Source organism: Solanum verrucosum, unplaced genomic scaffold, assembly GCF_900185275.1.
Source record: "Solanum verrucosum unplaced genomic scaffold, falcon-dt-bn FXZP01000094.1, whole genome shotgun sequence".
Lineage (NCBI taxonomy): Eukaryota > Viridiplantae > Streptophyta > Magnoliopsida > Solanales > Solanaceae > Solanum > Solanum verrucosum.
In genome coordinates this window covers 271,981-283,862 of record NW_026019970.1, presented here as the reverse complement: position 1 = coordinate 283,862, position 11,882 = coordinate 271,981, and the positions used below count along the sequence as shown (strand labels likewise).

General features: G+C 30.3%; 1 pseudogene; it reads right to left on the bottom strand.

Moving 5' to 3' along the window:
* Nucleotides 1-1,750: 1,750 nt before the first annotated feature.
* LOC125817100 (kirola-like) lies at nucleotides 1,751-2,803 on the bottom strand (annotated as a pseudogene).
* Between the last annotated feature and the right edge of the window lie 9,079 nt (nucleotides 2,804-11,882).

Sequence of the window (11,882 nt, the reverse complement as noted above, 5' to 3'; positions counted from 1 at the left end):
AATACCTTAATATTTTTCCTTTTTCTCTTGAAATGGTCTTAACTATAAAATTTGCTCAATTCAAGATAAGTTAAAATATTTTAGCCAAATAATTAATTGTTGGATAACCGCATTAGTGGACATTCTAGGTGCTTCTAAAAACCTTCCTAGAAATGTTAATAGGAACCTCGAACCCTTTTTAAAGTTTTCACTAGATTTCTGTTTTAGCTTTTGAAAACAACAGTTTTCTTAATTTTTCTTAAAAATTAAGTGACGACTCTAAATCAGTCAAAAATATTATTTCTAAATAAAACACCGAGAACTAATTGAAACAGAATCCTTCCTAGAAGGTGGCTGCGTAAATTAGTTACTCATCTAATATTTGTAACAAATATTAGTTTTACATATGAGAACTTATTAAAACAGAACCCTTCCTAGAAGGTGGCTGCGTAGATTAGTTACTCCACTAATATTTGTAAATTGTAACTTCTAAGTTCTAAGTTGCAATTAGATTTTATTGAATAAATTTGAAGGCTTTATTCAAGTCTTTTTGATATAACTATTGTCTTGCATTTTAATTTTAATTTTAAAATACTTAATTTAAAAATTGAAATTTGACATTTGAAATTTCAAGTTAAATTCTTTTAAAATACAAATTTGAACTTCTCAAATTTGAAATTTGAAACTTGAAACTTGAAACTTGAAATTTGAAAACTTAAGCATTTTTTATTAGCTAAAAATCTTATTGAAACCTAAATAAACTAAAAATGCTATTCAATAACATATAGTTTCAATACAAATAAATAAACATATAAAAAAATAAAAATTCCACGTCCCGTCCCATCCCGTCCCGCCAAACCCCGTCCCGTCCCGTCCCATCCCATCCCATCCCACCAAACCCCGTCCCATCCCGTATATATAGTGGGACGGGATGGGACGAATTTTTATCCCCCCAATCCCGGTCCCCCCAAAATTCCAGCCAAGGTGTCCCCATCCCCTTGCCAGCCCTAGTTATAGGTTATTTCTTTTGCATTTGTTTAGTTGACAGACTTTTGTTGGAGTTTATGGGAACTCCCTATTTCTTTCCTTAGTATTTAACTTGTTTTGTATCCTTAAATGCTTTAGTTTTTTGTTTAGTTGCTTGGTTTGGGTTGTGGTAGTGGTTCTCCCACCGAAGGGTTAGTGTGGGTTCCAATCACAACGGTCTGAGTTGTGATATAACTCCTAAAGGAAATAACTATTTAAAAGTGAGGTTAGGTCATTTGATTTTGAGCTTTTATACATGTTTCTGTATGTAAATAAGGACAAATTTAAGTGTCAAATTACAATAGAAGAGATATATTTAAATTATTTCTGATAGTACAAAAATATACTTGATCCTTTAAAAAATAACAACCACTATATGACTATATAAATTAGGAAGAGGCGAAGAGTAATATATATAAACTTCCTTCCCATGTCTTGTTACACAACACAAAGGTTAACATAGTGACAACATATCACTTACATGAGAAAGACACAACAGACATTAAAAGAAAGTACACAACCAACAAGGATTATTTTTTTTACCATACTTGCAAACAACAAACAAAGCAAAGTTTATTTATGTAAAGCTCACATGCTTATATATGATCCCATCCTAAGTTGCTCAGACTATTCAAAAATGTTCCCACACTTGTATCAGATCCTTCAAATATGCACTATTTTTAAAGGATCCGATACGCACTTGATGACATTTTTGAAGAGAATGAGCAACATAGATCCTATCAATTCATCAATTGGCATGGTGATCATCAATAGCTTTTGTCATACCAACAACGAAGTTCAACACACTTATAAGTTCAGGGACATTCTCATTTGGCCTTTCATACTCCAATGTCCAGCTAACCAAATCGATTTCGTCTTTTGTTTCGATATGAAGAGTTGCTTTAAAACTATCATATTTATCTGTTACATCTCCTTCAAGTTCTTTGAATGTGAGCACCTTTTTTTCATGATCTATAGTTTCAAGTATTTGTTTGGAGATCTTATTTTCCCCATCTACCGTACAAAAAAAAAAGAGTTAGAAATGAGAAACAACATAGATTTGACATGTTAAAAGACCATCTAAAGAGATTTATCTCAATCATAATCGCTAAAATAGTTGAAAAAACTATCGTAGAAACTTCCAGAAAAAAGGCATTCTTTTATCCGTTGAACTTAGATGAGGAGCCGGATGACATTTATAGTCAATACCAAAAGCGTAAATGAGGATCGAAGAGTGTTCGAGAAGATTCAATTGGCCGAAATGAATTTTTAGATTCACAACTTTATCATTATCAAATTTGTAAAAAGAACCAAAATTTTCAAGTAGGTTGTGGATGATAAATCTTTGTAAACGCACTACACTTTTATAGATTGCACCCGCTACTCCATTTTGATAGTGATTCCTTATCTATATTTCGTGTTCGATATGAAAGTAAAATAATATTATTCTAAAAACATATGTATATATCTAAATTCTATGAGGATGGAATGAGTAGGGGAGGGGAGGGAAAGGGTGGGGCGGGGTGGGGCATATTAGGACATTTTTAAATATTTAACTTACCAAGGGTATAGTTCCAACAAATTTTGGATCCAACAGTTCCAATGTCACCTTCAAGAAGTTCAAAACCTTGTACATGCAAAGGGACATAGTAGAGACATGGTGTGGTTTATTTGTAAAAACATCATGAAACACATCCTTATTAGCCTTCATTTCTATCTTGGCACACAACACAGACTTTAGACCCATTTTACTAAAGACTTGGAAAGAAAAAAATGTAGTGACACTATAAGAAAATTGTAGAGGACAAGTGTTGATATCCTTTACCATGATTATTCAATAATATATATAGACTAGAAGGGGGAAGGGAGAGGTTTTTTTTACTCTTCTTTTAAAATCAAAGATGGTATAGCATCTAATCTTGTCCCTTACAACTTGTATAACTACATTTCTCAAGAAAAGTGACATAAATTTCGTTTTTCATCCACTGGTATCAATAATTGTAATATATATACTATGCAATTATGTTTCAACCACTTCTAGAGAATATATACTTACTATTCTAAAAAGAAATGTTTATAATGCAAAATCTAAGCTCATGCATGAGCTAATTGTTTAGATACTGTTGCAATATTATGAATCTAATAAGATTTTGGTGTGTTCAGATATGTCAAAATATATGTATTTCGAGATCATGGATCAAAATTAGGTTTATTAATTTGTTCTAGATACATTGTATTCAAGTGGATTCGCATGTATCTGACTAGAATACATAGACAAATCTTGTTCGCATTTGATCTCCCTTTTCGTTTTCCACTCTCCTATCTTGCTCGCATATCTAGTAATACATGCGAATCACACTAAAATCTTATATTTAGTGTGATTCGCATGTGTCTGAGATACATAGACTAATCTCACTCGCCTCCCTCATGTTCTCGCTCGCCTCCCTCTCCCTATTTCAGTGAATCTAGTAGCAAAAAACATGTCTCTAGGTGTATTTGGCTAAGATAAAATGTAATTATTTCAAACTATAGGAAAAATAAGTAAATATAGTAGAAATATTTATTTTATTAGATTGTTTCTCCAAAATTTATTTGGGTTATAAGATAAAGTCATTTATCTAATTAAATACTAGAGGAAATGGCCCCGTGACACGGGCCCAATGTTATAAAAAATTGAAATTGTTAATATATATCTTTGTTAAAACAACAAATATCAGGATAAATATGTATATTTATTTATTTTTCAAATAAAATTGAAGAACTGTTAATATCCTAACTAAAGTCTAAACTGTTAATTATTTAAGGAATATAGCAAGAGTAAGATATTTTTCAACCTTAATGTGGTAAAAGTTGAATTTATTATCCTTTTCATTTAATTTTATATGATATTATTTTTTATATAAAATTATTATATATGTTTTAATAATTTAAATTTAAATTTCAAAAAATTATCATTTAACTTTGAAGATTTTATTTTATCAAAATTTTGTACATTGAAACATATAGTCATGAACCCGACTTAATAAATATCATTTTGAATTTCGTTTTACTTGGTCTATATTGACTTGACATAACTCATAAGAAAATATTTATTAGAAATTTATTTATCATATATTAATTTTATTAATTATTCATTGAAAGTTAAATTTGACTATTAATATTTAATATAGTTACTTAATCATAAAGTCAATATAAAGAAAAAATAATAAATTTCTCTTAATTTGGTAAAATAAAAATAAAATTTGGTATAAGAACAAAATTAAAAATATATAATATTTATTTAATTTTTATTAATAAATTATCATTTTTTTAAATGACCTAATTATATTAAATTTAAGGAATACTAAATTTAACAGTGATAATAATCTGAGTTTTCAAATGAAATGTATAATGATGAAATTATTTACTTTTCATGTGATTCAAATGAGAAATTATATGGAAGACATTTAGATAACCATTATCATTAGAACCAAAAAAAAAAAAGATTTTAGCATCTTGTACATTTGTCAAATTAGAAAGTCTAATGGCCCTACAAATTTAATGCATTTCAATACTGGATAAGGCATAATGTATAATTTAATTGAAAAGAGTGGTTTTAAAAAAAAAATGTTGATACAGTCCACATGACAAAATAGAAATAACAATTTTTTTCAAGCAACCTGATATTAAAAAATATTTTAAAAATTATAATACCCACAATCTTTCATTTAATGATCAAAACTGACATGTTGAACTATTAATTATATTTCAAAATTTTGAATTAACTATTAGTATTTCAGATAATTACTTGAAAATAATTAATTTTCTTAATTTATCACAATAAGCAAGTGAAATAAAAGAAAATATTTTTAATATAAGAGCTAATAACATGTATTACTTTATTTATTTATTTATTTATTCATTTTTACTTGTCATATTTAAATTTGGCACACCAATTTAAAAAATAATAATTGATATAACTATTTACCACACTAATTTTATTGATTGATCTTTAATAGTATTAGATCTTAAAAAATAATAAGTAATTAATGCTGAAAGCAAAATATGGATTAAAAAAAATCATATTTCTTAATATGTGAAAATGAATAGATAAAAATAAAAAAATATTCTTAAATACAGACAAATAAAAATTAAATAAGGAGAATAGTTGTTTATGACAGTAAAAAGTACTAATAAGTACTTAATATTCAGCGGGACCCATGTCCTATGACATTAATGAAAAACAAAAAAGTAGGACCCATCATATTCTTTGGCCGGCATGGTTTGTAAATAAATAGAAAATGATGGACTTTTTAAAGAGCTTTTGCTGAGGTCCAAATAACAAAGCAAGAAGTACAAATTTTCTAAGCAAATTTATCTTGCAATTTTGTTGTGTCCCTTCATATAAGCAAGAGGCAATGATCAAATTGCCCTTAAGCATTTCTAAATATGGTAAAAAACAGGCATGTTGAAAGTTTGAAAACTCTCCCTTCTATATAATAGAAAAGAAAAGTTATGAATTGTTATATCGGTTATAAAAGGTATTTTTAGATTAAAAACCAAAAAAAAATATTTTAAATTTAATAAATAAATAAAATAAAATAATTTTTGAACTATTTATGATAGATTCAGTATAACATATTCGAAGCTATCAACGTCAGGATCCAAAGCAAGTAAAGAAATAGATTTGCTGATTAACAAACAGATACAATAATAACTTTAAATTATTTCTTTGGGTTATGAAAGTCAAAGCAAGGCAAGATATGTTACTTCTCTGTCCAACAATACTCTTTTATTATTGATTTGACATAGAAATTAAGTAGAAATAAATGAAAGAATTTTTTTTATCAAATCATCCTTATTAAATATAAGTCATTTAAATATTGAAAAACGAATAGTATTTAATATATAGTAAGGTAAAATAGATACATATGATAAGTTATTTTGTTGATTATATAAACTGAACAAACATTATTGAATATTCAAAATAATAAAGTGGACAAGTAAAAATAGACGAATGAAATATTTTATTCATATATTTGATCAAGCAATAAATCTTTTGTCTACTCATTGATGTTTCCACAATCATGGATAACGAGGAGAGAATTGGAATAGCAATAAGATATCTGTATAACGGAGAAGCGTTCCTTAACAAGATTTTTCTTGTATTTAAGATTTGAATTTGAAATTTTTTATTAAATTGTGGAAGAATTATATATTCATTCTTCTTTAACACTTTTTTTTTTTAGTTTTCAAATTTAGTTTATGAAAACATGATTTAATCTAGATTAGAAGGAGTTAAAATTTCAGTTGTCACTCAATTAATATTTATTTTCACAGAACACTCAACTTTCATTAATAACCTCAAAATCATTCAACCGTGAATTTTTCTCACAAAAAATCACTCAACTAATAGTTCTTTTCATTAGAAAGTTACTCAACTTTCTTTATAACCTCAAAGTCACTCAATTATGAATATTTCATTTAGAAAGTCACCCAACCAATTTAAATATTTTTTCATTAAATTTTGTTGAAATACAATTTTTATCTTCAACTATTATTTTATACAAAATAAATTAATAAGATGCCCATTTAATTATTTTATTAAATTTTTTTGAAACACCATTTTTGTTTTAAACTATTTTTAAAAATAAATAAGAAGATGTGCATTAATTATTTTATTAAATTTTGTTGAAATACTATTTTGTTTTAAATTATTTTTTCAATAATAAATATTCGTTTTAATTATTATATTGAATTTTGTTGAAATAAATATTTTATTTTACACTATTTTTTTTAAAGAAACAATAACTATTGTGATTCTAATACAAAAATAATAAGGTTTACACGGTAGCATTTTTTTTTTATTAATTATCTTACATTTAAATCCCATAATTAATATTTTAATAACAATCAAATATCTTTCTCTCACCCAAATTTTCTATCCTCTCTTCATAGACTTAATTCCCTTCTTTTGCAGATTATAGATTCACCTATAGAGCTTACAGTAGTTTAGTTTTCATTTCTAGTTCACTTTTTTCAATTGTAGTTCACTTTTCCATCATTAATTGAAATATAGAAAATTTATCCCAAGAAATTCATTGTGCTTAGCTTAAATTTGAGTTCATTAATTGTGTAATTCAGAGTCAGGTCTTGACAATTGCCTAGCGCGCAACGAGTAACATCGACAAATTAAAAGGAGAAGCAAATATCGTTGCGGTGAGATACCTTGATCAGCCATAAATGTAATAGAAAAGTTTCAACAAATGGAGATTTATACATGTATTTTACTAATTATTATTAATGTATCTGACATATTATTGAGATATGATAATTTATATCTAATTTTTATCAGTGTATCTAATTAAGTGTGTATGTATCTAATAAATATATTGGAGATTTACGCATTATTGAAATTTTACACATGTATCTGACACAATTTATTTTATCATGTATCCGAGTCTTGTCATAGGTATCTGACCTTCTATCATGTATCTTATACAACTACTTGACTTGAACAAATTTGTGAGTACAATAGCCAATAACATGCTCCAACTTACTATCCAAAACGCATAACGCCTCTATACTACGATTCTTTGCAAGAACTACTGCACATATATTCATGTTGTCACCTCCAACTTGAACAATGAATGTATCTAGCTCAAATTAAAGATATTTCACCATCAATGTTGCATCCAAAATTTTGCTCTTTAGTTGTAATGCACAATGGATACAACCCTCAATTGGATTGACGTCTTTTCAATTCCATAAATGTAACAACCGGGTTTCGTCGTTATAGAAAAATCAACGGGGAAAAATATTTGGGTCAGAAAACTTTTTCGTAGTAACTTGAAATTTCCCAACCTAATCTAGATTTGGACGAAATCAGAGTCATTGAGGTGTGGGGAAATCTGGTAACAATCGGGTGATTTGATGATGATTTTGATTACATGAGTAGATAGCTAACGTGTTAAGGAATCTGTACGACTTTACGGAATTGAATTTGGGTGAGTAGAACTCTCGAAACTGACTTTAGCGTGAACGAGTATTTCTGAGTGTCATTGGTTGAGGGTGTGTTGTGAAATGGGAATTTTGGAATTCTTCAAATAGCTCTTTGTCTCGTGCAACCCGCTTTGGCGGGGATTTTGGTCGCTTTGGCGGGGCCGCTATGGCAGGCCAGACGCGACTTAAAGTCGGAAATAAACCCCTAAACAATCTTATTCTGCACTTTTCGGTTTTTAGAGCTAAGGAACGAACCCCAAGCGACTCCTACTCGTTTTCCACCATTCTTGAGGCTAAAGGTAGGATTTGAATCCATTTTTCGATCTATAGAACGTAATCGAATGGGTAAATATCGATGGGGGAGGGTTTTGATCTAGATTCTATGGTGGAAACAACCCTAAATTGGATATTGGGATCATGGGTTGATCTAAGGTTTGTTAGAATTGTTAGTAATCTGGGTAATTAGTGATTGTTTATTGATTCATGTATTACATTGATTGTTTGTAGACCAAGAACGAGCGGAACAAACTCGGAAAGGGAAGGATCAAGTTTCTTAGGGTTTCAAGTTTGTTTCGAGGTAGGTGATGATTGTGATTCTATGATTGTGTGATGCATGTTTGTTCTTGCTTCATTATGATACATGTATGTATGCGAATGTTGCATTGTTGATCACACTTGTTGTAAATGAGATAGATGAATGACTATATGCCATGAATCACTTCTTGATTGTATGATTATTGAGAATGTACTTGTGATTGTGATTGTGGTGTGTTGATTGGATCTGTTACCGCGTTCCAGTATACTAATTGGGATCGATTGTCACGTTTAGGCATAAGTATGGGATCGGTTTCCACGTTCCGATATGCTAACAGTTTGGGTTTGGGTCCCATGAGAAGAGCAATGACTTGTGGTAAATGTATATTGTTGAGCATGCTGATAATATTGTATATGTTCGATATATGCATGTGATTATATTGTTGTTTGACTTGCTTATGTTACCCTTAATGGGATAGCCGTGAGATCCTACCAGTACACTATGATTGTGTACTGATACTGCATTTGCTCTTATTTTTGTTGAGTATAAGGCATCTTCAGGTGGCTATTGACAAACCTCATCTGGAAGATCAGTGATCTTGTTCGAATTCAAGGGTGAGCCAATTCTTCCGGGCTGCCATGAGTTCTCCTTTCGTCTATGTCTATATTTAAGACTTAGACTTTTCTAGTTAGTTATAGTTCATTAGTTTGGGGTTGTAACTCTTCTTGTTTAGACTTATGGATCTTGTTAAATATTTTGGTACATTGACTTTCAGGTTCTAGGTATTAAATTCCGCATTTGTTTAGCTAATTAACTTTCTTCCGTGACTTAATTGCCTTAGTTTTGGTTTAGTTGCTTAGTTTGGGTTGTAGTAGTGGTTCTCCCACCAGATGGTTAGTGTGAGTGTCAATCACGACGGTCTAGGTCTTGACAAAGTTGGTATCAGAGCCTAGGTTCGTTGATCTCGATGTACCAAAATGAGTCTATTAGAGTCTCGTGGAACGGTACAGGGACGCCTTTACTTTTCTTCGAGAGGCTATAGGACTTTAGGAAATCTCTATGTTTTCTCTTGTCTCCTTTCGTGCTATAACTTGATTCCAATTGGTATCTGTCGATTCGAATTGGTATCTAACCTCCTTCACTCTTCTGTCCGCAGATGGTTAACACTAGATTCAACGGCGTCAGGACCGTAGTGTAACACCCCAGAAAATTTTTGAACTAAGACTCGAACCATTCTTCGTAGTGAGTGAGATTTTACCAAGGATTTTAAAATTTCTTAAGTGTTAAGGTCACTAGATGTAGTACCTTGTGTTTCAAAAAGAATTAAATTGGAAATAGCAAAATCTGAAATTTTGCAAGTTATGCTTAAGTATGAGTTTTGGGTCGACTTCAAACAACCATAAATTCTAGCTCAGGATGAATAAGGTCTGCTACCAGATACCGTAGCGAAGATCTTTGAATTATCTTTCCAACGCCGTAGAGTTTGCTATGTTTCGAGGTCGGATGAGTGAGATATGACCTTTTGAAGATAGGTTGTCCAGTTAAGGAAGGTTAGCCGAAAATAGAGAGGGGTATTTTGGTCTTTTCCTTACCCAATCAGATTTAATTCATTTTTAGTAATATTTTAAGGGTCTAATCCTATTAGGTTCAGTTTTATAATCCTAAAATTAGCCTAGGGTTTTAGTTGAGAGTTCAAGAAGAGAAAAGAAGAGAGAAGTGGAGAAAAGAGGAGAGGATCAAACGTTCGTCGAGATTCTTGCATGTTGTAGCGGATTTTCGCCATGGGTTTGATCCCTAAGAGGTATGTAAGCTTCCATAGTGTTGGGTTCTTTCACTCACACGCCAATCATGATTTATTCAGCGTAATTTCGTTCTTGAAATTTAAAGATTAGAGTTCTTGATGAGTTCTTGATAAGTGTTCTTGAAGTTTCATTAAGTTTTAATGTAAGATTCTGCTTGGGTCAACTTTAAACGACCATATCTCTTAGAATATTAAGAGTTACGTGAGCCATAACCTATCCAATTAAAGGTAATTGAATCTACTTTCCAACGCCACTAATTTCACGTCAATCCAATATCGGAGTAAAACGTTATGACTGTTTTAGTAACCTATACAGTGCTGTTACGAATTAGCCGACGGGAAAATATTGAAAATAATCGTTTTTGTCTTTTTACCTCCAAGAAAACCATCAACGAATTTCTTGACTAATTAAAAAGCTCAAAACAATCAGATTTTCATCTTCACTCATGAAAATCATAATTTTTGGCTATAGAGATTTTAAGAAACTAACTCGAGAATCTCAAGAAAGGTCTTCTTGATTGTTTACCTTCGAGCTAGGGTTTCAAGGCTTCTAATCAAGTTCTTCTTCAAGGTATGTAAGGCTATCATAGTATTGGACTAGTTCGTCCTCACGCCCTAAATCTACTTTCAGATCAGAAAAAGAGTAATCTAGGATACTTTCCCTAGATTTGAGTATTCTTGAGATAAGTTGATTTTGAGTTCTTGAATTCATGTTTCTTTTAAAAGTTCTATTCCTAATTATCGAATAGCTATATTGTTATTGAGATCCTTCATATCATGAATCATAACTCTTGAATTCATAATTCAAATTCAAGAGAGAGTTAAGAGTAGAGTTCAAGGAAGACATTGAGTTCAATTCTGAATCCTTTGAGATCCATCATCGATTTGAGTTAAATTTTAAGAAAGTAAGTATGAGAATGAGAAGAGTTGTACATGAATTCCTTATTGATATTTTGATCCTTGAGTCGAGTCGTTCATGCCCATAAACTCCGCATGCGCGTCGTAAGTTGAGCATCCTTTAGAGAAGCGGTGTCTTCAAGTTCTAAGCCTTTTAAGTATTGAGTTTTTAACCCCTTTGAGATTATATTTCTAATCATGGGGCTATTACAATGTTATCCATGAAGTCCTTAAGTTGAATTGTTTATGCCCATAATTTCGCATGAACATTATAAGTCGAACAGTCTTGAGATGAGAGGTATCTTTGAGTCATTGAGTTGAGTAGTTCATGCTCATAATTCCGCATGAACTTTGAGTTGAGTATTCTTGAAATGAGTAGTATTATTGAAGTTCTTGAGTTCCAAGTATTTGAGTTCTATCTATGGTTATTGAAAACCTTGCATTGAGTAGTTCATGTCCATAATTCGGTATGAACCATATTTTAAGAAGTCTTTTACAAACATTTTAACTTTGTTTTAAGACTTAAGTTTTGAGTTCAGTAAAGAGTAAAGAGTAAAGTTTGAAGTTTTTTTTCTTCAAAAGTATATACGGACTAAGTATTCCCAAAAAGTTTATAAATGTTTTTACATTTAAATAAGAACGGAAACTGAGATTTCCAAAGAG